The 26904-nt window shown below is 42.1% G+C and overlaps 1 protein-coding gene across 5 annotated transcripts in view; it reads right to left on the reverse strand.

The window, feature by feature from the left end:
- Positions 1–26904, reverse strand: part of BACH2 (BTB domain and CNC homolog 2) — a 188141-nt gene that overhangs the window by 99707 nt on the left and 61530 nt on the right. For 4 of the 5 annotated variants that reach the window (XM_071445870.1, XM_071445862.1, XM_071445871.1 and 1 more), the window contains one exon: positions 3037–3141. The exons of the other annotated variant lie outside the window; for it this stretch is intronic. The gene's annotated coding sequence lies outside the window, so the exon portion shown is untranslated. The remainder of the gene's footprint in view (positions 1–3036; positions 3142–26904) is intronic. 5 annotated transcript variants of the gene reach the window in all.

The following is a 26904-nucleotide window of genomic DNA, read 5'->3' on the forward strand; positions in this document are numbered from 1 at the left end:
ATTCACACTAGCTGAATCCCTCACAGAATGTCTCAAGATCTTGAAAAGGAAAAAATAAGTAATTGCCACATGTGTAATAACTCACGGTGAGAAAGAAAAAGACTTCACATTTTGATGAGAAAATGTTGCAAAACCACAAACTTTTGAAAGTGCCCAATATGCTATTTTCAGCTCATCTGGATGCAGACCAAACTATCCACAGCTAACCAAGGTGCATCTGAAGACTGTAATCATTCCGCTCCCACCACAGGCTTTTTGTGCCCACTGTGCATCCAAGGCTGTCAAGCCCTACAAAATAACATAGGACTTTTATGCTTAAAGCAGCCAAGCAGCTGCAAAAATAACTCTGTAAAAATATTGAATACTTCGTCCCACTCAGCAGCTGGAAAAACAATTACTGACTGAAAAATTCAGTGTTTGATATTACTTAATAGTTGGGGAAAAACTATTTGTGAATCATAATTAACATTTATTTAACTATTTAAAAGCATGCATCTACTGTTTGAGGCTTCACAGAGAGCAAATATGTGGCCTTCTGGCACCATTAAACAGACTAATACAGTTAAGCTGGAAGGACACGAGGCAGAAAACCACACTGGAATAGTTAATCCTTCAAGGAACTGGTGTAACTGAGATTGCCTCAGCATGCAGGCTGCAACACCAGGTTTGAACCAAATCAGTAGCAACTACCCTGGGGTAAATTAAATGAGTGCACAGCACTAGCTCCTAGTGCCAGAGCAATGCAAACATCATGACATAAACTGGATGAAAATCCATTACTAACATTGACAGAGAAGCTGTTCCCCTTGAAACAGCCTCAGGGGTTTATGGGCACCTCCATGGTGGCATCAGCCCAAGTGACAGCGGGGCTTCCTGTGAACAAGTGCAGCAGAGACTGTGAGAAAGAACGAGAAGTGCTCATCTTCATGAGCAATGAAACTGGTGAGAGCTCTGGAGCATAAGTCTGATGAGCTGAGGGAGCTGGGTTTGTTCAGCCTGGAGAAAAGAAGGCTCAGGGAGGACCTTACCCCTTTCTACAACTGCCTGAAAGGAGGCTGTAGCCAGGTGGGGCTTGGTCTCTTCTCCCAAGTGACAAGATCAGAGGAAGTGGCCTCAAGTTGCTCCAGGAGAGATTTACATTGGATATTAGGAAAAATTTCTTCACAGAAAGGAATTGTCGAGCATTGAACAGGCTGCCCAGGGAAGTGGCTGGGCTCCACTCCTGGAGGTTATTTAAAAGCCATGTAGATGTGGCACTTAGGGATATGGCTTAGTGGTGGACTTGCCAGTGCTGGGTTAGCAGCTGGACTTGATGATCTTGAAGGTACTTTTCAACCTAAACAACTCTGCTTGTATGATTCTTAATGATTTTATTGTTCCATGAAACCAATGGTGGCTTAGGTCAGGATTTAAGTTCCAGAAGGAGACGAACCATTAACAGGCTGCTGAAAACAAACATTAGGCCTTGTTTGAAATTTCTAATTGGGAAACTGTTTGACTTCGGACTTTTCAAAGCCTTCATTTCCCCCAAACAATTCCCCCACTTGTTCTCTGCACATTTGCCATAGCTGAAATGTCCCATCACTGACAGTAACCAGACCTTTTTTCATCTCATTCAACTTCACCCATGCAGAATTGGGCTGCTTGCCTCACGGGTCCAGTAATCACGGAACAAGAACCAAACAGCAGTGACTGTATCTGGCAGATAATTGCAGGCAGAGCCAAGCCAAAGATTCCTGTCCAGCACAACCACACCTAGAGAGTGACCCAGGTGCGTCAGTTACTGAACAGAGTAAAGATTCACAAGAAAGAAACCTACAGCAAAAAACTGACTCAACCTACAGCAAAAAAACTGACTCAGCTGCTGTGATTGAAGGACTTGGCGACAGGATTAACATTAAAAAAAAATAAAAAATTTATACCTAGTATACGTACAGCAAATTTCACCTGAGGGGAATATTCTGCAAGGTGCTGAGGAATGTGAGCAGCCTGTATAATAAATATGCTTAACTAAGTGATTTGAACTCTAAGTCACCAACTCTCCCACCACTGCTCTCTCAAGCAACCGTGTTATCAGAGGCCATTTCAAGGGAAATGCACTTATGTCAGAAATACTTCTCATATCATACTTCTCATAACCTGCAGCACCAGAAAAATGAAGAAAATATAAAAATAAATAAAAATTACAAAATTTTGGGTCACAAACATCCCTGAATGGATTATGCTTTCAAAATGAACAGTATAGACAGCACAAAAATGTTTTTTTGGTGTACATCTCAAAGTTTTCTAGGATGATGTTATTTATTCTAAATGCAAACACATCCTCAATGCCATATACAATGTAATTGGCTTGTGACCTGAAATAGGGCCATTTTCCTTGAGACCCACTCATCACTAGGATGATCTCAAAAATTGTTGTGGATCCCTTTCAACTCACGATATTCTAGTATTCCATGATCATAGAAAGAAGATGCAGCTGACCAAATTCACCTCCATTCAGAGTGTGCTGAAGTTCCCTAGCAATACCCTCTGCATGGCCAAAGGGAAAAAGCACTGCTGTTTTTGGATCAGACAGGGCATCTATTCATGGATCATTTCAAACTGAGTTAGGCAGATCACAGTTTATGAAGACCTCCACAAAGAATTCACTCTAGCAGGGCTACACCAGCACAACTAAAAGGCTGAAGTACAGGCTAGAATGAACACTTGAAAAACATGTATGTCATAGAGTTAGTAACAAAATAGATCACTATGTATTTGGCCAAATTTCTTTCTAGGCTTCTCTGTAGCTGCCTGTTCTCAAAAGTGTTTAGGTACTTTGCTGGGGAGTTCTAGAGCAAGAGAGCAAAAAGCCTTGAAAGGGCTTTAGCTTTAAGCTTTGCACTGATATGGGGGTGCTCCAGTTCCCACATGCATTGTTAGTGTCTTACTAGATATCAGAATAAAACAGTGAAACTATAAGAAACAACCAGAACATTTCAAAATCATCCCAAAACTGAAGAAACCATTTGATGATGCTTTTGTAAAAACACTTACAACACAGTCCTGGAAGTGATTTCCAAGCAAGCCAACTGCTGCTCTAGACAGTTTACTGGATGGTGTGGCTCAGCTCTTTCATACAGGCAGCACTTACAGTTGTATCTAGAAAAGGAAATATAACCAAAATTCTTTATGAGCAAAAACACAAATAAAGTAATCTTTCTCTTTAAAACCATGACCAGGTTAAAACTAGCTTTAGCAGGTCTCAAGAGTTCTTGTGCCAAGCTTCACATGTGCTGCCTGCTCACAGGAACAAGCCCCAGGGTGCAGCCAAAGCCACCCTATGGTGTATAAGCCAAGAGCGATTGTGCCTGAAAAAAAACCCCGCACTGAGCGCATCAAAGTGGCAAACAAACGCACCCAGCTGTTTTTCTCATCTAGTTCTACTTAAAAGCACTCGCAGGAAATGCAAGATGAATTAGTACCAAAAAAATGTAGGTGATTTCAGTAAGGCCAGGAATTCCAGGCACCAACTTCTATTTTCTCTCTCTTGAGTGGGTGTTCACTTGTAAATTGTAGACATGTTAGCAATTCAACGACTGAGCGAATTAACATTCAACTTAACAGTCATTGTTAGGTTGGGAGGTTATTACTGCTTGTTCTGCTAAAGTGACAGGTTAAAATACATTTGTATCTGAAAAGTTGTTTTCTACAATACATATTCCCTGTCTTTTCGCACCAAATAATTTTCTTCCATCATGTCAACTCCTATTGAATGAACCATCACTGGCAGCTCCACCACAGCAGCTGAGATAGGCAAGGAGAAGCAGCAAGGGGACAGGTGAGGAGGAGAGAGCACTCAGCCCCCACCATTTCTCTTTGGGCTGCCATATTAATTTTTTTCCAGGCATTTTACGTGGTTGATTTGAGACTTCACAGCAAAAGAGCATACTTGCATGTTCTGCTTTTAAAGCAAGCAAGCAAAGGCAAAACCCAAGAGCAGAGAGAGGGCTCTACTTCACCAAGTCATGAGCCTGAGAAAACTGCTTGCTATCAGACACTGCTTGGGGCACAGAATGGAAAGTTGTGATTTCCCAGCCTTGCAGGTGATTACTATTAACGGAAAAAACAAGTTTTCAAGGTTGAGTTGACATCCCACCACATGTTGAATTTTTGCAGACTCAGACCCATTTTGTACTAGTAAACGGGCTTGTATCCTTCCCTCTGTGCTTTTTTTTTTTTAGGGTAGCTCACAAGCTGCTGACAACTCACACTGTACTAGGAGCTGTTCACACTGCACAAAGTGTTTACCACTCACAAGTGATGCTAAAAATTAATTTACAGTACCGCTACAGCAAGCTTTGACAAATTGTCATGTGTTGACACAGTCATAAGTTGTTGGTTAAAAAAAGTAACACTTCCCTCTTCTGCCACTTCATGTTTGAGACCAGGGATGGGCACATTATGCAAAGTTTGAGGGTTTGTAAGCTTCACAAATGTTTGGGCTTCACAAAACAAGCTTGGTTGTGAAAGTTTTTTCTCTTACAGTTAGGCATGTGTTTATTGCCAAAAAGACTCTAGTAAGAAAAAAAACCTTTCCCATCTCCCAAGATCTGTGTGTTGTGCAAAACTAGAAGAAAAGGCTGTAAAATAAATAACCTTGCAGGATACTTGTTCTAGATAAGATCACAGCAGTGACAAATAGCCTGTATCAACTCCTTAGAGCTGCAGACACCACCCTCCTGCTGTAGAAAGGAAGGAAAAAAATATAGCTACAAGTAAGAGTTTTAATTGTTCTCAGCTGTCACACGATGTTATCTTAAGTGAACGCACTTACTTCTCGATTCTCATATGTACCTCTAAAAGGAAAAGAAAGAACTCCAGCAGTGGCATTCATCAGACAAGGTCCAAATTGATTTCCATGTACTCAAGAAAGGTGTTAGTCAGCACTCTTGTCCACCACAGGCAGCTCTTAAATTTTAACTCCTTCTCTTCTTCCTCAGGGCAGGACTAATAACCTATCTAGTTTACACTCTGGAACCAGTAATGGGCATAAAGTTGTAGTCAGCTGAGGTGAGCAGTGTTTCAATGATGATGCAAACTTGAACCATTAACCACAAACTAGCTTAAATCCAGAGAAAGAAACAAAGCCAAGCAAAATGAGCACTCACAGCACCTGCCAAATGGGCTTCATGAGAAGCCCTTAAAAGCCACTGCTTCATGCTGTGCACAGGACATCCAGTGCTCCAGTAGATCTCCCTGAGATCACCAAATCTCCGAGCACAGACCACATGAGAATGCAAAGTAAATTCATTCAGGACATTAGCTGGGCAATACAAGGAATTAATTTTCTCTTTTTCCCCCTCTTAACACTTGTACAAAATAGTGCTTTGAGTGGTTCTAAAGTCCTGAAGAGGGGCAACATTTTACCTTTGTAGAATCTGTCCTATGCCTGCATCAGTGCAAGAATGACCCTAATGACCACCTAATTTCTCTACAAAATTCACATGTTACTTCAACCAAAAAGAGCTCCTGCAAAACATTAAGGAGGGATGAAATTTCATACAGACTCTTCATTTCATACACCCTGTATAGAATTTCTTCACCATCTGAGATGTTACTCTGATAGATTACATACTCCTAGACAGATTTAAGCAAAGCAAAGGACATTTACATTGTTATAGCCAGGATGGATGTTGCCTTGTGCTGTTGACTGAACAGTCATGCTTAATCAGTGTAGATCACTCTACATTCATAAAAGCACTAAAGTGGCAACTCCCACCTTCCTCCCCTAAGTAACAAAAATTTTTAAATATTTTCAGTGCATCACATTAAATGCATTATTTCACTGGATTCAGTCCAAGAGTCAACAGGGTTGAAATAAAGGTGATTCAACTGTTAAGTCAAAAACTTCAGCTGATGAGTTACTTGGAGGTAAAAACAATTCTCCTTCACCTTGGAAGAAAACTAATAAAATCTTAAGTTTTGCTGTAAGTTATCTCAACTACCAAAATATGACTTCTCCTGTACCTTTTTACTTTGCTGTATAGAAGGGAACAAACAACTTAAATTTCCTGAGTTCTTACTCTGGGATGGAAAAAGCCCAGGATATCCAAGCCACAAATCTAATTAAGAATACTATGAAGGAAAAGGTGGGACCTGGGTTTTTCTGAAGCATTTTTTGTTTGGTTTTGTTTGTTTGTTTCAGGGATGCGACTTGAGAGTGTGAGGAAACCACCCCCAAGCAGAAGAGCCATTCTTGCCAAGTCCTTTGTGTGAGTTTGAGCTTGCTCTACCCAACACAGGGCCAACACAGGAAGGCTCAGCTTTGAGGAAATGCAGACCCAGGATCTCCCCTGGCCTCTCTCCATCACACTTTGCTGCTCTGCCCTCCAGTGTCATCACAGGGAGGATAGCAGTCTTGGCTGATCCTGCAGCCGCACTCCCTCAGAACTGCTACCTGCAGGGCATCAGGAGAAAGCCGTAAAGGTGACATTCATCCCAGCAAGCCATCACCAAGGTTTCCAAAGCAAAAGGGAACATATGAAGGTGTCCTGCTCCTTGATGATGCGTGCACACAGCTGAAGGGGTAAATTAATATATTGAATACATATACCAAATATGCACTGGTAGTCACTGCTTGTATGGGATGCAGACTGTGAAACATACTCCCCTGGCTAGAAATTAAAAAGAAAAGGAGGATTTCAGCTTTCTTATTCCATGGGAACTGCTTTTCCAACAAGTGAGACAGGACACTAGCCCAAAGGCAAGTGACACCAGTGACTGTCTACACCATGGAATAGTGGCTGGCAATTTTTCTGTCTCTGATTTATGCCTGTCTTCACTTCACTGCAAAGGTCACCATGTCACCTCTGTTACACAGAGCTCTGCCACTCATGAGCAACAGGGCAGCAGCTCAACTGGCCAGCCTGGCAGGACCTCCTGTGAGCATTTGGGGGTGGGAGGAAACCTCCCAGCTCTCCACTTGGTGCTTCCAGTTCTTAAACCTTAAGAGAAGATCAAATTGCCTTGAACTAAAAGGATTTCAGTATTGGAATACTGGAGATCTTTAAAGACATGTAGATATAGCACTTAGGGACATGGTTTTGGGCTGGACTTGGCAGTCCTGGGTTGAAGGTTGGACTCGGTGATCTGTGTAGTCAAAAGATGCTGTTTCCTTCCTGACTCTCTATCCCCAGTGCAGGAGGGAGCAAAGGAAAGCAGCATCTCTGTAAGCATGAAACAGTGGGAAAAAGCATCAGATCTTTGCCTTCACCTGGAGCACACCTTGCACTTCCAGCCTTTTCAAGCAGAGGAAACTTGGTGGCCCTGTGGAGAGTATAATGACTTGAAAGCCAGCATCTGTGTCATGCAAAGATCCCTCAGGAGGCAGATTGGGAACTGCCTGTTCCCCCCCCCCCCCCCCAAGTGTACTCACACACATGTACATGGGCACTCCTCTCCTTTGTCTTTTTTTTTTAACTGCATACACTAGTGTATTTTTCACTACTTTCTCAGCATGACATCCATTGCATGGTATGTAACAATCAATGCCAACATTACCTATAGAACAGAAACATGTAATTCACTGAAACAGGACTTTCTTCTTCCCCAGCTTCTCATAGCCAGTTCTGTAATATAAATCCATCTGACTTCTTGCTTGATTTGAATCTATTCAGATCAAACCTTTACTAAAGCCAGAAGCATTTTGGTTTTAACAAATATATTCCTATCCTCCCCAATCAAATCTCTACTCCTAGGTGAGACAGTGTCATCCAACATTTATTGTAGTGTACTTCTTCTAAGTAAATGAACTTAAAAATTCAGTTAAATGGTAGTGTGCAGCTAAAGGGCTATTTTATCCATCACATGGCAAAAATCGTTCTTTGTACAGCATCTGTATAAATATCCATAGGAGTCTCTCAATATTTTTGAGCCACCTCAGGCCAGAAAGGTAACTAGGTAATGAAGAAAATCATGTCAAGTTTTATGAGATCTTTAGTAAAATGGCTTAAATTGAGCCATGATGGCTAATACAGTCTGAAATCCTCCTCTATATATTCCACACAGCAGCATCTTGTCTGTGCAACCTAGTTAAAAGTCAGGAGAAGGAGACAGCTGAAAACCTTGTGTGACCTTCTGATCCACAATCATTTCCACAGCAGAAATCACTGCAGGAAAGGTACAAGTCAAGTAGTTAACTAGTAGTGTACAGTCCACCTTCAATACCTGCTGATAGTGACAACTCAATGAAAAGATGAACATATTCCCATGTCTTCTGAGGCAATTATTCTTTATGAGGTATACAAGGAGCCACAACCCCATCTATATACACATCGCTGCTTCACCCAAAATTACAAAAGCATCCCAGTTTCAGGAGTTGCTGAGCTGAAGTGAAGACATGTTCAAGGTTTTCTCTGTAGCAATGTGGACACCAACACTGGCAACGTAAACACTGAAGAGGCACGTGGGTATATGTAAAAATTTCATTCAGTACAAAGAAAAGCAAAGCTAGGTACAGAAGGATCCTAAATTAATCCAGTTCCTGTCTTCCCACTGACTTCCCTCACCATTGGAAAGACTTTGGTTTGGATTTTAGTCAAGTCTGGTTTACAGTGTTCAACTTTGTGTGTCATAAAAAAACACCAACCCTTGCTGGAATGTCTTACTCATTACACAGCCCTGCAAAAATTATTAGCTATGATACAAGGCATTTCCCTTTGGGGACCAGAAAGGGTGAAGAAAGGGGATGTAGAGTGACAGCTTGTGGTTTCTAATGCAGCAGAAAAAAAAAAAAAAAAAAAAAAAGCAAGAGGAATACAGGATATAATGTGTTTACATTTGTCAAAACAAGTTTCCTGGAGACATGGAGGGTCCACGCTGCTGAGCTGTCACTTCTGCTTGAAACTGCTGCCTCATGCTATCGGGAGGTCAGTCACTGACCTACTTTCTGATAGGACTGAATTAATTTGCTACTTCTGTATACAAACCTTTTTTATTTTTTTTAAAGGAATACTTAACAAACCCAGAAAAAGCTGCCTTTTATCCAACTTGGAGCTTCAACTGGTGCTGTGCAAGGCTATTACATACCCTGGCATGGGGCCCAGTGTGCTTGGGCTGCTTATTCTTTTGGAAAAATCTGTACAGAGTATTTTAATGAGTTGACACTGCAAATAACGTCTTTCCTTTTTGAACTCCTACACTACACTAATACCAGCGATTTAACCCACTACACACAATAAGGGGGCCAGCACTCAAATAGGCTGTGCTTTGTCTAGGCTGCTCCTGAAATAGATACCTACTACTACAGGATTAGCTCCCCAAATAGACAGATGCATGGCACAATACACTTACAGGATTAAAACATAAAGTTATTAATAGAAAACAAGATGAGTAGGTGAAACCTATGAACTAAACACCTACCAATCCAATCATGCCCTGCACAGAGCCAGCTAACCAGTTCTCACCAGGAGATGCTGGTATCCTAGGAGCCCTTAAACTAAAAAGCATTCTGCTCAGAAAGTGAAGAGGCAGAAGTAGTAGCAAAAGACATGCCACCTACTTTCCCTCTGCTGAATGGCTACCTACACACACATAATGTCACTACCCAAACTCCTTCATTAAAATAAATCCATAGTGCAGGGTTTTTCACAGATCTTTCAACTACCTGGACCAATGGAATACTAGAAGTCAGCTCTTGAAATCATCCTTAACAATGCCATCCATTGAAAGCTTCATTGCTTGGGTGGACTCCTCTTCCCAGGTCTCTTGTGGGTAGCAGCACTGCTGTCTGGAAACAGGACAGCCAGGTACCAATCCGTGAGAGCAGAGCCATTCCACGTTAAAGCTCTGCACTAACATTTGGAAGATGAGACCTCTTCAGCAACTTGGTCTCATCCGCTCACCTCACCCTCCATCTGCTCAGCAAAGATAAGGATCTTCTCCAAATGCTTGGCTTGCTTAGTACCAAAACATCGTGGGTGAGACTCACACTTTCCTTTGCATTTCCCCAGGGCCCAATCTAATAATAGAGGAGGTAGTACTGACTACCGTAATACAAGACGACTATCAGCATCACAACAGATTTATGATCACTCCAGTTCCTGGACTTGATTAGGTTCACGTTGCCAAAGATAACTATGCCAAACCTAGCGCTTGCAACTGCAAATGCATTCTTGTCAACCTTTTTAGCTTTCATCTGTGCATATTTACAAGCCCTGAATCTGAAGTTCAAATAAATCCAGCAATTCACTCAAACCCACCAGGATTTGAAAACATTAGGGAAGTGTCAAGATGTCATTGAGCTTGCTCTGCAGAAAAGAGTGCTTTATAGTTTCAGAAAGAAATAGACAAGGGAGCTATTTAACGAGATGGTGGCATATTGAAACATGGATGGATAAGTAATTAATAGCTACCTTCTCTAAGTGAAAACTTTTCTGAGTGAAAAATCAGCTTATATGAAAAACTACAAGTCAACTGCTGCCATTTTTGGATGGATAAGAACTGTCATGCATGTTAGCATCTCCATTACCATGAAGGATTTTACTCCTTTAAGCAATTCACAAAGACTTTCACACAGAACAGCATGTGGGAAGCAAGGAACTAACAGAAGGAGACACCAAAGAAATGTTGATATTTGCAACTAGAATTCTAATGAAAAATGTTATCAGGGATACATGAACACAGGAGAGAACCTCTACCATCAGAAGCTGAAGTTTTAGTCCCTTAAAATCAAGAGTAACTACACTACACAGTGTAGGTGCTATTATTAGTGTACAAAATATTGGCCAAATAATCTCTTCATGTTGGTAGCTCACAATATTTAATTATTTCAAAAGTCAAATATTCAAGCAGCAGATCACCTAGTTAAGAACTCTCTTAACCCTGATGCGCAGGTTTCTTCAGCAAATTTCTATACAGCTTCAAGTGGAACATATGGCACCTTAAAGTAAACAAACAGGAGAAGGAAAAATAGTCATGCTTCAAGAAATAGAAGTATAAACCTATTAATTAAGCATTTAATTCCTTTTATCCCTCATGTCTGTCTTCACAGGCTCTCTCGGCAATCAACCAATTTTGGGATTCACTGCTGTCATGCCAATCGTGGCAGTACTTCAGCTAAAAGGCACTGTCAAACACAATGAAGTTTCCCTTCAGCTTGTTCCCACACTGGTGCTGTGTAAAACACACACACTGCCTGGCGAGGGGAGCTGGGGCTGAGGCTTCACCTGCCCTACTTCCAGAACTGCAGACTGCCCCAGCTGGCAATGGCACAACTGAATCACAGCAATGGTCGAGACTTTGTGCTATAGAAACCACCTCACACCCTCCTATACAACACATAAATAGAACCCAGTGGTGCATTTTTGTCCAGCTTAGTGGTGGATTTGGCAGCGTTGGGTTAAAAGTTGGACTCGATGATCTTAAAGGTCTTTTCCAACCTAAACAGTTCTATGACTCTTTTCCAACCTGCACATGCCTTGGACTGAGGCATACTATAAACATGAAAAAATTCCCAGCATTTCACTGTTACAGCTCAACCTCTCACTTGAATCCATGGACACCATCCCCTGTGCTTCACCCAGCGATGCCACGCACAGAGCACAAGGCAGGATATGGCAGACAGATTCCCTGCTGTGAAGGAGAATATACATCTCTCTGATTCTAACAGTTTGTTTTCACAGTGGTCCTGTGTTCCTGTGGGAACTGGTGTTGGCAGAGATCAAACTGTAGGTCAGGGCTTATAAAGCTTTGAAATATAGAAGGATAGTTAATGACAATGAGCTGTGCATTTGTATCGGCTGACTTGGGCAAAGAAGGCACTACTGATGTCCTGACTGTAAATTGCATTTAAAATGCATGTTTGGCTGCCTCACCTGAACTATCCCTGCTTTCTGTCCTTAGTATGCTCTGGCCTGGCAGCTGATGCTCCCAAGCAGCTTATGGCAGTGGCATCTGAAGCCAGTGACCCAGGCTAGTGGCTCCTGGGGCAGGGACTGTCACCCTACTGTCACCCAGCACACTGCACAGCGGGGCCCTGACTCACCCAGCCCCTGGGCATCTCTGCAGCATAAATGAGGATAACCTAAATGCCAACGAAGGGCAGATACTCAGCCCTGCAACAAGAGCACACTTTACTGCAAACACCTTGTATCCCAGGGCTTGAAATAGAAATTTCTCTGACAAAGACTTCACAATGTGAAACTTTGTATTAAAAAACCAGCAAGCTGCACTGTTTGGCATCTTGTACTCCAACCCTTGAGAGAAGTCCAAATAGCTCAAATACAAATCTGTAATATTGCTCTCTGAGTAACAGCTATTTTAAACCAATTTTGGCAGACATTAAGAGTCGTAAGCAGGGTGCCAGCTGCATGGTTCCTTGAGTCCTTCTCCTGGAGCCATCCAGCCAGCAGCAGTGACAGAATACCCTCCTGCTCTGCTAAGGAAGCTCTGACACCTTCACCTTCCTTCCAGCCCAAAGGTGCCAGGTTCCTGCACCGAGGAGAGCTTGCCTTCGCTGCTCCAAGGATAGAGGAATATCACCAATAAAAATCAGAATCTTCCAAGTTTCCAAAGTTCCCTTTCCATAAAACAGGCCTTAAAAAGAAAATAGACAATGAGCTGCACAACATTTTTTACAGGCACTCACTTGAGATGACCCACAAAATTAATTCACTTGACCATTTCACATTTCCTAAGTTATAGCAACAAGCAGTACAAAAGCTTTTACGATCATGAACAATTTTTGCTTTACCTATAAAAGTGCATAATGTAGTTTGTCATTTATCAGCAAAAATTAACATCCCCACACAATACATGGACTGTGATAATCATTTACAGATACCTGAGCATCAAACACTTGCTGATCCTGGTCATTTCCCTGCGCCTCTTTACCCTTCACAGCAGCCTCTTCTGAAATGTCCATGTTCATCAACTTTCCAAGCACCAGCCAACCCAGAAGTGTGGCTGGTACACAACTTGCCATTTAGTAGTTTCCTTTCCCTGGATCTCCAGGCTACACAAAGCTCCCATCCCAGACTCCTAACTGGGACTTCATGATGGGAGGGTAAGCGACCCCACAGCACAAGTTACAGTGCATTAAACTCAAAATAACAAAACATAAGTAAAAATAAGGAAAGGTCTATGATAAGTAAATTCTACTTTTTCAATGCACACCACAGGAGCACATATATCCACAAAAGGGGTTAGGTACTATGTCCTTGCTGGATGGAGGGAGCTGGAGAGGTCAAGCCAGAAAACCTGAGAAGTAAAAGCAGAATTATTCAACATAGTGATGGCACTGCAGAAAGAAGGAATATTTTTTTGCACAACTGCAGCAAGGCCTGCAGGGACAGGGGGAAGCAGAGGGGGTGGGAAGGGATGATGTGCAAACAGCAGTGCTGGCAGAGCACGAGGTCAGTCAAAGGTGGTCATGTCATTCCAGCAGAAAACCCTGCTGGAATCATCCTACTGGGCAAGAATGATCATACTCACAGAAAGACTGCAATGTGCAGTCTTGGTCAAACCAAGTAACCCAGGGCTCCAGCTATGGAAAAATAAATCCCAGGAAGCAAGGCCACTCCCAACAAACTGGACACAAACAGACTGCAGCTGCTGAAACACATAACTGGAGTGACATAATATTAGAACACATTTTTATGCTTACTAAGACAACAACAAACCCAAGCCTGAAGTTGTATTTTGGGCACACTAGCTCAAACTATCTTTAGACAGGAAAAGAGTGTGTGTGTACAGATGTTCCAGCAGGCACGGAGACCAGAGAGCTGGAAAAAGCACTCGCTCACTTCCGAACCTTATAAAAATCGTCTGTTGCAAATAAGGGTGGGGATAAATACCAGGCAATGTGAAACAAAATAAAAACAAAAAGCAGGCAAGAAGCCAGTAGTTGGTCAGGGATTGGTGAAGTATAGTGGCTCCACGCCTTCTCCAGCTTTACTTCTCCCAAAAGATGTTTCCAGGTGTTATCCCCTCCTGCAGTCCCCCTGCCATGTTTTACTTTTCCTGCCACCTCTTTCATCCAGCTTTCTATCTCACTTTCACAGCTGCTCTCTTGGAAGCATGATTGAAGCTATAAATTCACGTCTACACAGCTGTAATAAAAATAGTTTTTGTAAAAGCTATTCTTCTTCTATCGATGGCGACACAAATGATACAGAATTGCTGGCAATTCAGGGGTCTCACTGCAGCTTTAATCACTGATCAAGACAGGGAGCAGTACTCTGTCTCACAAGGAAACGGTAATAATGAAATTATATATATATATATATATATCTTGGAATTACTTCTATTTGTGAAGAACTGAAAGATACAAGAAATGGCTTCAAAGCTCTTTTTCCATGGAACAGCTGTTATTTTTAAAGTAAAACATAATTATCACCTTGTTCCAGAAAGCACATCTACATGCCTTCTCCTTTGCCCTCTTGGATGTAAGGAAATCCTTAGGGCCACAACTGAAGCAAGCAATGCTTTCAAGGTCTCTAAAATGACTCAAGTGAGCCAACAATACAGAAGACTCTGCTCACCTCATAAGCTTCACATCTTTCCTAATCTTCAGCCTGTGGCAAAGCAGAAGTCCCAAAGCTTGTGCTTTGGGCATGACAAAGAAGTGACCATTCCTCCAAGCAGTGCTTGTACAAGAAAACTGATTTGCATGGAGGCACATCTCCTTTGGGTTCAATTTGTTTTTATGGCAAATAAATCAGTCATGGGCAAGCACTGGGTTAATACTGGCAGGGCAAATTCCAGGCATGAAGCCCTAGGAGAAAAAACACAGCTTTGGGTGATGGAGATTGGCCACCAGCCTGCTGTTGGTAGGGTAATGGAGGAGCCAAATAAAGAAACACAAAATTGCACTGACAGGAGCAAAAAGAGACTGCAAAGAGACTGATTTAAAAAAACCAAGAAAGAGCTAAAGCAGGGAAGTTTGACAAACAGGGACAGTGCTTGTGGAAGGAGCTGACATGGCATTGTTGTAACAAGGGCAGGGGAGTAGGAGCAGAGTTCAGCACTGGACCTGGAAAGGACTGGTCTGTCCCAGTGACTGCCTCTGCCTCCAGGAGAGGCCAGGAGCTCTCCTAAGCTCCTTGGCTCTATGTGTGAGCAGCACAAGAGGGCTCTGCTTGCAATGGGTGTGCCATGCCACTGCTACTACAGCGGGACAGCAGCCTCCCAACATGTAAGGGGATGCCTGTGATTCCAGGGCTGCAGTGGTATTTGCTGCAATTTTTGTTAGGGTTTTCATAGTTAGCTACGCAACTAATGTTTTTATTGAAATTCACACATGCACACAGTACTTAAGAGAGAGAAGGGGGGTGAAAACAGAAGCTGAATTGAAAGTTCAGCTTCTTTTAACTTAATTTGTTAGCAGGTTCATCATCCTTTTTGACAGAATAATCTTTCCATGGTGAATTATTTTCACTGGAACAAAAGAGGAGACCAACAAATTGCTGGATAAAATTTGTGCTTTAAATAATAAAGCAATTAATGGCATTTTAGCAAGCACACATTCTTCTCTCCAGAAATAAAATCCCTATTTCATCTCATCTAAATTGCTTGGTCAGCTTCAAATAAGTGCAATATAAATCTCTTTCCCATACTGCTGCTGTTATCTGTGATAAAGGGAAGAGACAGAAGGTAATCCTGTGTTCTGTATTCACTGACACATCATTTTCATGCTACACTACACTGTAATTTATTTCTAATGGGATAAACCTCTTGTAGTCTTCCTGCATTGTTCAGCCACACACTCATCCCCAACTGGTACCAAGATTGTAGGACTGGCAGGTGCAACACACAGGGACCCTGCTTGGTGGATTTAGGATGTCTGCTGCACATTTCAGCAAAGCTACAGCTGTGAAAATAAACAGAGAGACTGTATAATTAAGGTACGCTTTTATTCCTTCCCACCCACTGCCTCCTGCAAGCAAGGCAGTCAAAGAGTATGACACTTTTCAGTACTTGTAATTTCCAAGTAAACTTTTCATTTTTTTATCTAATCAGTTTGAGATGATGCAAAAAGACATGTGGAGCTGTGAGAGATTAAAGGACATGGAAACCAGTTGAAAATGTGAAGACCTTATGGTCTTAGTCACAGCAGAGGTTTCATACAAAGGAAAATATCTTTGATGCTCTTTCTCCTGTCCTCATCAAGAGGAATACAAGAAGGAAGTAAACCAATGTATGAGAATCAGGCTGGGGCCACAAAGAGCTACAGTTTTGTTTACAATATTTTCATATCATTTTGCAGAAGAAGATAAAACCTATGGCTCAAGGCTTATAAAAACTTTCTTCAAATTATAAGTTTGAACTGAATATCCAGTTATTCCTGATGCAATCCTGAAAAGGATAGGTGTAAACAGAAGGCTACCTATGATATTCCTGCAGAAATTAATATATTTTAGAGAACATCCCCATTAATTTGCACAACACTTTTCTCTGTCAAAATGTGCAAAACCACCACAGATACTTAAGCTTCTGCCAGTTAATAAACACTATTATCAAGCATCATGACTTCAAGAGACAAGAATCTCAGTTTTACCATGCCTTTCCCACCCACTTCTCCAGCTCTGCTGATAGCTACACTCACATACAGAGGACATCTTACAACGTAAAATATTGTCTAATTTGCTGTCTGCTATCTGGCTGCTTCTAGGGCTCACTCACTCCAGCCACTTACAAAAGGATTAATTCCTCTGATTCAGATGCAAGGTAGAAACTTGCAGCTGTGACAGTCAGCTCTCCAGATTCCCTTTACTGTCCATGCAAAGTGACAGTCCCTTCCAAGGCACACATCACACCACTGCAGGTACCCATCTTCGAGGTGGTGAATGAGCCCCCTGCTGCCTCGGGAAGGGGCTGAGAGCTCCCCTGTGGCCACCTGCACATGGACAAACCCCAGCTCAAAGGGGCCTGGCAGCAGGAGAGCTGGGTCTGGTCTCCTGGGCAAAGGTCACTCACAGCAGTGTTTCAGCTGCTTTGCCATCTCCAGCTGGACTGGGGTCCCCAGAGCACCCCAAGCCCCTGGGAGAGATAGGGACAGCAACAGCCAGTCTGCAGAGAATGGCAAGGAGAAATACAACACCAGGCACCAGCAGCGGGGCTGCAGCTGCTTTATATTGCTTCTTGCTGCAGATTAGGAATGTTAGCTCTGGTTTACCAACAATTCATGCTTCAAAAATTTGATGAAATACCCCAAAGGCTAATTCCTCCTGAACTCCATCCCTGCTGCCACAATCCATTTGTATTATGACTTTGTTCTGGGGACGTATCTGCAGCCACTTAGGTGAGGGGCCCAAATGACTTGATCCAGCCCAGCCTGGGCAGGCAGTGCTGCTCACATCCACACTGGGTCACACTGGGTGAAGGGAAGTGGTCCCAATGAGGCTGGCTACTACTTTAGCAGGGATTCCAGCTGAGATACTGCAATTGAAGCTCCCTGCAGAAACCACCAAGCAGTGTTGCCAGATGCTCCTGGAGCTCCACAGAGCACTGGCCAAGGAAGCCCTTGGGCAATCAGATCTGCTCCCACAGCAAGGCCCAAGCTCTGGCAACAGATCTCTGCTGCATCCCAACCTACCTACAGGGTTTGCTGCCAGTCTGTATTCTGATGTCTGCTGATGTCAAAATTTCAAATAAAGCAGATCCTGTGTTCATTTAGGTTTTACTCATCTGAAACTCCCTCTTAAATGCAATCCAGATGAGCTCCTTGGCATGGATAGCAGCTGCCCTTACTGTCTGCAGCCTCACTTAGGAGACTGTTTTCAAAAGGGAGCAGAATAATTTTAGATAGACTGACTTTCACTGTGGTTGGAAAGGGGATCCTTGATCATGCTCCCAAGGTCATACCCTGCTTTCTGAGCATCTCTGGGGAGAGATGGCAGCATAACTCACACCACCAGCTCAGGAAAGCACTGTGGGTGTCTTTACTGAGCTCCTTGTGTCGCCTACCAGTTCTCAAAGGCAAAATGCATGGCTTAGCTCCCCCCTGCAAATAGGGGACTTTGTATTTTGTCACCTGGCTACAGACACAAAAACATGGCACCATGTGAAGTGTGCAGGTGTGTCTGCACCTACTGCCACAGCTCACCCTGCTGCTGCAGAGGGGGCTAGCTGCATGAAACAGGGCAGGCTAAAAGCAAACCCTCAAAAGAGATGCTTGGTCCCTGATTTGTAGTGCCCAGGAGCCACAGCTATCCTACAAGCCTACAGGGGAAGAACCAAAAGGGCTAAACCTGGCTAGATACCACCTGGTCATGGTAAATGGCAATAAATGCCTTTGAGGAATGTGCAAGTAAAAAAGCAAGCTTAAATCTGGGAGAAAGACATTGGGATTCTCATTCCAAGCACAGCAGAAAGCTTTGGGTTGGGTGCTAGAACAGTCTCCCTAGGCACAGGGCTGGGATCTTCTCACCTCAACCTTTCAAAGCTAGGCTGAATGAGAAAGAGTAAGCACTTGGCTGGAAAAGCAAGAGCAGATGATAGAATCAGTCTTTACTGCCTTAAATTTTTAACTCTCTGAAAAATCATCTTCTTATCCAATAGGCAGGTGACACCCCCACTAGGAATTTGATGGCTGTCCCTCAGCGTAGATGTCAAAAGAGAAGAAGCAGAAGGGAGGTAGCACAACTGGCCTGGCAAGAGGGGTGCAAACTGCTTCAGTCCTGCCACACAAGGTGCTAAGATGCAGTGATAAAAGCAAGAGGAATGAATAGGGTCTAGTAATTGTTCTAAGAAAGCAGGGTTTGCATACAGGAACTAGAATTATAAAGAACAAATAACTGAAGAATCTATTTGTACTATTGATTAAAAAACAGCACGGGATGTTATTTTTGTCCCTATGTTCTACAAACTGGACTAAAATTGCAGAACCTAAACATTTTTCTTTACTCTAGTAACAGCCATCATCTAAAACACCAACTGAACTAAACTCACAAAATTGTATTACATATAAAATACAAGCACTTTGCATATACAGTACAAAGTTAAGGGCTATCCTTCACCTCTGAAGACAATCTGTAGCTACACTTACACCATGTAAATACTTATTTATAAATAAAGAAAGCTAGAAGCAACTTCTTTATTCTCAATTCAGTGTGTGAAACACGTGGGGTTTTTCCACTTCCACAGAAACGTACTACAGTTACTAGCCCCTCAGGACAGCTTGTGAAACTAGAAAAAGTGGTGTACTGTCCACTGCTTCTAATTAAAATCTTACAGTACTGCGGTCAGAGAGCTCTGGAGAACTGGTGGGGTCGCGTGATTTCCTTGAGGTCAGACAGCAAAAGCACACTAGACCAGGGATGACAGATTTCTTGGCTTGTCCATGCAATGCAGCCCTCTGCAGCCTGAGCCAGAAATGCCGTCACTGGAAGCTCTGGTTCCTCTCAGTAACCCAACTTTAAATAGTCTGGATCTTTAAAGGAGAAAATCCCATGTAAGCACACCCTCCCCCCTCCACTCCCAAGAGGTACCAAGAGTAACTTTTTCCCCTTACAGCCTTCTTGCACCTGCAGATGTTGCTCTGGGAGCCAGTGTGGCTCCAAAGTCTGTGCCAATCTTCAGCCACTCTCTGCAGTTTTTCTGTACCGCTGAGTGCCAGTAAGTGTTCACACTCCAAGCAATATCTGGTCTGACCATTTGTATGTTCCTCCAGCTGCTTGAGAGCCCATCTGCTCAGACAGCATTGCTGGCTCCACTCACTGCACACGACCCAGTGTTTCCACTGCTTACCCTGGAGAACTTGGGGGACACACTGGTGAGAAAGTGGCAGATCTTTGCATTTGTGACACATTCACTCCATCTGTTACCTAGTATTTTCCCCAGGTATTTACCTCTGGAGGCATGAGACATCTTTGCCTCTGGTGAGTTTCCAACACTCACATCCACATGTTGAGATGGAAATAACATCTGAGTGGAAGACTCCTAGTTTGGTCTTTACATTTGTATTTTCAATGACTAATTTTGTTTAAGTTGGTAAACGCAGCTGTTGCCTTGCCAGTTGGTGACATTTCCTTTTGGACTTCCCCCCTGGTTGGTGTGTCTCTGCCAAGACATGTAAATTGATTCATTCCTTGTATTTCTCTGCCTTTTTATACAATGCTTCAGTAGGAATTTGCAAAAGGTCTCTTGAGATTTGTTTCCTTAAATAATTATTAGCCCTGCAATGCCAGACAGTCATTTCTTACATGTTTTTTGAACTGCCACTTAAGCATCCCATGCTCAGGATGCTGGATCTAACTGATGTAACAGCTCACTACACTACATCCAGCTGCACTTTTTCATATGGTGACTTGGCCATGTCACTGTCCACTCAACTGCAACCTTAAAGTGGTGACAGAATGGAGACTGGTTTTACACCAGCATTATCCATGATGAACCACTCACACAGCTCCCTACTTGCTTCAATGGCTTGAGCTTTTCAGTGACTTCACAGCCATTATAAATACATACAAGAAAATAATAGATTAGTCTCCTGAGAAAGGTAATAAACATATTTTCACCAAGAGCTCCAAACAAACAACCACATCAAACTGGCAGGTGATCTGCCTTGAGCTGGAAGGAGGAGGCTATCCAAAATTTGGATAGCAGAGGCCATCCAAAAACCTGGCCATTGCTTTATCTTCCTGATTGAAATGTCTGAGCTGAAGCTGTAAGATAAATAAATCAGAATCTCCGTTCTTCATTTTTGTTTGAGTTTTTTCATTTTTGATGCTTGTACCAGTGAAAGGAACAGAACTTCTCTTCAACTTTTGCAATTGCTTGCATCACCTTTCTGAAATACTTTATCTGAAATGCAATTTCTTTGTATTAGTTGGATTATGTTAATTTTTTTCATATTCCTGTATTTCTTGACGAACTCAGCAACTACTCATTCAACCATTTTTCAGCAATGATTGCTACCTCCAGCTACTCCAAATTGTGGTTTTAGATAGCTTTTCACATCTGCCTTTGTGCTATGAGACAGCTTCTCTACTTTGGGATTTTCAGTTCCTTTGGCAAAGTCACAGTGCTCCTCCCACCACCATCATCCTTCTCCTGTCACTAAATAGCTTTCACTTGCTAACCTCAGACAGGCCTCTTGGCTAGTAGAACCTGGCCTGTTGAGCAAAGGGAATAGCTTTTTCAGGAGCTATACCAGCTTCTTGGGCAAGGCTATTTCTCTTGGGTCCTCTATTCTTGTTCTGAAACTGATTTTGCTGATGATTTTGCTGGATGCATTCAAATGTCCAATGTTGGTTTTGGTATTTGCATCCTTGGAAAGTCCACTACCTGGGATTGCTCAGCTGCAAACCAGTTACATTTTTAGCAACATATGGCATGTTCACTTAAGTAGTAATACTAATTTACTAATTCTTCTTACAAATTCTCCTGCAATTTTTAAAATTTATTTTTTGTACCATCACAAAAAATAATCACTTCTATTGCACTAAGACACACTAAGATGTGCTGACAATAAACACTGTGCTTGTCTCCAATATACTCAGACCACAGCAATTCCACCAGCTGCTGTGGGGACACCTCTACACTATGTCCAGGCATCACCAAGAGCACAGAGAGCAGGCAGACTTCTGCCAGGCCCCACATGATTGCTTTGGAGACAGAAGATGACATCTGGCCATTAATTCCTCTGTTCTGTCACTGGCCCTAACCTCAAGAAAGAAGTCTCCCTTTTAGTAAGCAGATGTCAGCTAAGGAATTTGGTCCAAATCTGCTGACAGCTCTTATCTCATCGCAGTAGTTGTCTGTTGGTAACACTGGGTAATTGTCATTTCATGTACTGTGTTTGAAATCTAGTTCAGAGCAATCGACCACTAATTGATTCCCAGTCTACAAGCTATTTTTCTGCCATGGAAGTCATAATTAATGCTACTCCCTCTGAGTTATCATCATCGTGCTTCATGAATATATTATAGCTTTGTTTTCATTCTTAAGATTGCTCTTCATCAATTCCTGGTCACAGACAGTTTGCTTACTCAAAGGATTTTACTTCATTCCTCCATTTCCTTCACCTGCATCTCTTTTGTTGTTGCAGCCTTTATTTCACTGTTCCAGAAACCTACTTTCTGTGGTTAGTTTTTTTTCCAAACCTTTTCCTAAAGAACTCTTCAGAGGCTTGCCTGGCTCACAGCTTTCACCAAAGCAGGTCACATCACTTCACCTAAGACCCAATCTGCTATTTACCTGGCCAGAACTTTGCTGGAACAGCTACCTTGCAATCTTCCTCTAATTTGCCTCTTTTCCAAGGACAGATTCTTCGCCTGTAGCTGAAGCCCAAACATAGAGTGTTGTATCACTGCTTTTCATCACAACCATGATGTTTGACCCATTCAGTCTGGGTCATGAGACTCTAAAACCTTGCCCACAGCAAGGTCAGTTGAAGCCTTGATTTGGCCTCTGGGTTCAAGTGGTACAAGTGGTAGCCATGCACTGCCAGCTGCTAAAGAAGCACAGCAGTTTTCCTGTCACCTACATTCTACTTGATAAGGATGCTATGAGATGAAAAGATTCCGGATACTCACATTTTACAGTAACAGCAGCCATTTCAATACCTGCCTTAAAAAAGAAACCACATCTTACATCTCAGAAATGGCTGTGTTCTGTCTCCAGAGCTGATGTAAACTGTTCATACTTTCTTCTGCATGACAGTGCCTCTCTCCCTCACACCCAGCACACTAATAGGTTAGTAGTTATCACCACCTGAATCTTATGCAGGTTCACATTAGGACTCCCTAAATATGGCAAAACACAGAAACTTTGCACCTACCGGAGCCCAAGAGAAAAATTCTTAAAGTCTTTTTTTTTTTTTTGGCTACTGAACTAGCTCATATTCTTCTACACTTACTATTTGGTTCAGCAGATGGAGAATTAAAAGAATTTTGCCAATGATTTTTACTGCCTCACATGAGAGATGTACCTACACTTGAGCCCCATGTGACACAGTAATTTTGGACCTGGCTATGCTATGGGTTTGGGTACCCTAAACTGTAAGAGAAGAGCAGACTTTGCACTTGAATGGTCAAGCCACAGACCTGAAATAGTAACATTCAAAAGTCAGGTTTAAGGGAGAGCCAAAATGGGCCAGCAGTGCTGAAAAGAACAGCTGCTCATCCTTGCAAAAAGCCTGGTCTTTTAGGGAGACACACTCTACAGAGAGGAAGGAAATTTAACCCAGGTGACCAGTATCTGGGACCTGCTAAATCACTTTTCCACAGCAAAACTGTAGTGGGTAACTATTGCCCAAACGAGAGATATGAAAAAGCCAAATGAGGATGTTAGGGACTGCTCCAATAATCTACAGGATGGACAATGGATTAGGTCAGTGCATGGAGGTCATCTGCACTGAGGGTGTCATCTTTGGCACCAGCCAAATGGGGTGGGAGATGGGGATGGGGAGAGGGAAGAACGAAAACCCACGGTTTGGGGTAAAAGAGAGTTTTCTGGTTAAAAAATGAGACCAAAAAAATGCTATTTCTGAGATACTGGGAAATGACTGGCAGTCTTTTAATCATAACGAGAGACAGAAACAGGGAAGACAAAGAAGGTATGTTCAGAAGAACATAAAACCCAGAGATGTCTTAATGGTATTTGCGGATAACAAGCTCTCAAGTAGTATAAATACAGTCTGAGCAAGTGTAACTAATATACAGCTTGCTTTAAAAAAGACAAAGCATCTACATTTTACCTCTTTGTGTTAACACAGTGTAATAAACAAACAGCTATGGAAAGCAAACAACAAAGGACCTGGGCTGTGTTAAAAACTTTCTTGTATAACCCAAAGCAACTACTTTGTGCTTCAGCTTATATACACATAAAAGCTGTATATACTACAATTAGTGTCTGTAAGGTGATTTTAATTAAAATTTGGTGGTTGAAGTACTGTTTCAATGTATAACTTTGAGAAAAGTTATGCAATTTTTGCCATTTATGGTTATTTGGTACATAATTTCTCCCTAGAAAATACACTTTTTTTGAAAGTAAAAAGCATTAAAAAATGACCTGTGTTTCTGAAACAGAAAGAGACTGGAATCCATTTGTTGAAGTCCAGACTTTAAACTGACATAAGTGACACCCCAAGACAGTCTGGGCCATCACATTGTGGAGTTACCTCCTGCCGAGAAAGAGTGACCAGCAGGAGGATACAGGACATGGCTGGTACCTGTCTGCACCAACTCCCTACACTAAGTGTCCAGGAAAGAACCAGGAAAGTGTAGTTTTTTACAAGCCAAAGGCAGGTGTCTGAGTATGCACAGGTGTGTGAAAAATCTGTGGCTAGTAGGTCTCAGAGGAAGCAAAGAGAAATTTGAAGGAAGACTGAAATGACTATTTCAGATTCTCAAGAGGACAGCTAGCTTCTGTTGCCCCAAGTAATAACAATATTGCTTTCTTTGCTTTGATTATGAATTTCAATTTTGTGATACCTGATTTTCTTTGCTTAGCCTCCTAATGGCTAGACAACAATTCTGTGCATGACTGCAGCAATTTTGTTTCTATATCCTGATAATTACACCTCTTTGATGGAGCGTGTTTTAATAAAATTTGTAGATAAGCTGAGCTGCCGTCAAACCCATCGAGACTGGGTTTGTTCTCAGCTTTTGACTTTATTAAGTGCAGGCATGGAAAGGCAAGAACTGAAGCATCAGCTCAAACAGGAATGAGCTCCAATCCCTGTTCCCAAAAGCCAGAATTTTGAGATATGTGGCAACCCCAGGGAGCACAAAGGGCCACCTTCACCTTAGTTAAACTCCTTCACTTCTGTAACTCTCTTGTCTTCCATTTTAGCACCTGTTGAGTAGACAGAAGAAGAAATACTTGGAGGAAGAATGCCAAGGGAAGACTTCCTTGCAGAACATTTTTGTTTCGTTGTTCATTAGCAGGTAGGCGACAGCCGTACATATCAACGTGGGTGAGCACATGGGGCTTTCATGGAAGACAGAGCGCCAACGTTAATTCCCAGGAGACTCATCTCACTTACGAGACGCCCACGATCACACCGCAATCACAGCTGCACCAGCTACAGTCGTCTTGGAGCCTCTGCTCTCAAGATGCTGGTTAAAGATATCCTAAATTGCAATGCCATCTCCCATTATCCCAACTCCTCTGTCAGCAGACTCAAAATCAGGATCCTTTATAATAATGGAGAGATTTACCAACACATTTACCACTAATATCATCTGCCAGGAAAGCACTTTTCATCACCTGTTTTAAAATATATATTAGTCTGATCACTTATTCCTAATCAACTTCATAAAACAACAGCACTGAAGACCAGCTGTACAGGAGTTCCTAATGTTTGTAATTTGCTTACAGGACCCAAATTTAAGACACAGCATCACTGCATTTAGAAATGTCACATCAAGGTTTCTAGTAGCTTCAACATTTCCCATTTCATTAGATGAAGAAGGGGTGGAGAAAGGAGGAAACTGTATTTCTGCTCCACTTACTTGACAAATGCAAGAAACTGCATATAGATCAACTGACACAACCTCTCTGAATCTTGCTGAAAAACACAAACAAAGCAAGATCAGGCAACTAGAATTTGCTGCCGTGGTTTGGGAAAATGGTTTAAAACTCACAAGGTTTTGGATACCTTGGTTGAATGTTTCCAAATGAATAACTGTGCACAAGCACACAGTGAATAGCAGATTTCAGAATTCAGTGCCTATCAATCTACACCACTTCAGTGGTAATCAACAGATTATCTTGGTATGACAATTTAGCTACAAGTCTCAGCCTGGAAGCACTTCCCTCCCCCCTACACCTAAATCACAGTCAGAAATGCTCCAAAGGAGATTAGGGAGATGACTTTGCCAAGCACAAAACGCTGACCTAAACGTGTTCCTGTTTAAGTAGGTGGAGGTTCTAAATTTGACTGAAATGGCAATGTTCAGTCCAGCCCTTTTGTGTCTTTCAAGATTTGTATAAGCTTTTAAAGCCTCTCATTTCTTTTAAAGCAGGTTTTACTATCCCTAGAAATATTTTCTGCTCTTAGCATTTTTGCTATAAACATACTGGCAAACTGCACGTAACGTATTCTGCTGAATCTAGAGAAATGACAGGGTTTGTGCTTCACCTGCTACATCTGAAAAAAGCAACAGCTGCAGGTGATGCTCTGGCTTGTGCCAGCACTTGGTAGTAGTGTTCTAGTGTACAAGAGGGAGGGCTGCTTCATCCATGTGCTCTGTAAGCTTTTACACTGTAAGCAAGGAGATCCCAAAATATAGGCTGCAGCATTTCTTATTTTCATCCATACAACACTGTTAAATCAAAGGGATTTACATGGATTAGTGAAGGACAAAATTGGCCTATTTTAGTAATTGTAAAATGACATTAAGATTATAACCCATCTCACACTCCCAAGATTAATTACTTCCCAACTCAATACATCGAAAGGTTCCTTCCGCCTAACAGTCATGCCAATGAATATAAAATAGTGGGGGTATCTTCCTTTTTTATTTTTGTCTTTAGACACGGTGTATTTTAAAACTGAAATAATTATTTGTTTAACTTTCTTTAAAGAATTAAAAAGGAGCACAGGCTATGATGCTTGATTAGAAACATCAGACAGTGGCTGCTGACAACTTGCTGAACCCTGAACTGTGACATCACAGCTGGCCACAATGTAATTTTTTTTGGAAGATGGAGCTCTCTTACACATCAGTGAGGTTGCTGTTCCCCACCCCACCCAGCTGCTCCTGAGATTCTAACACGTCAATAACTGTGCCTGTATGGGAACATTCAGAGAAAATGCCACAAAGGTTTTGAAATGATAACCAGAAAACACACTGTGGTATTAGTTCTGCTTAACTTTATAAGATCTTGAATTTTACTTTTATTAGCTTCTGCAAGGCTGAATTTCCCAGAATGATGTAACTGCTGTCTCAAAATAATCTGAAAATGTTTTTTCTG

The sequence above is a fragment of the Agelaius tricolor genome, unplaced genomic scaffold, assembly GCF_023055355.1.
Source record: "Agelaius tricolor isolate 1412-34295 unplaced genomic scaffold, bAgeTri1.0.p SCAF_1, whole genome shotgun sequence".
Classification (NCBI taxonomy): domain Eukaryota; kingdom Metazoa; phylum Chordata; class Aves; order Passeriformes; family Icteridae; genus Agelaius; species Agelaius tricolor.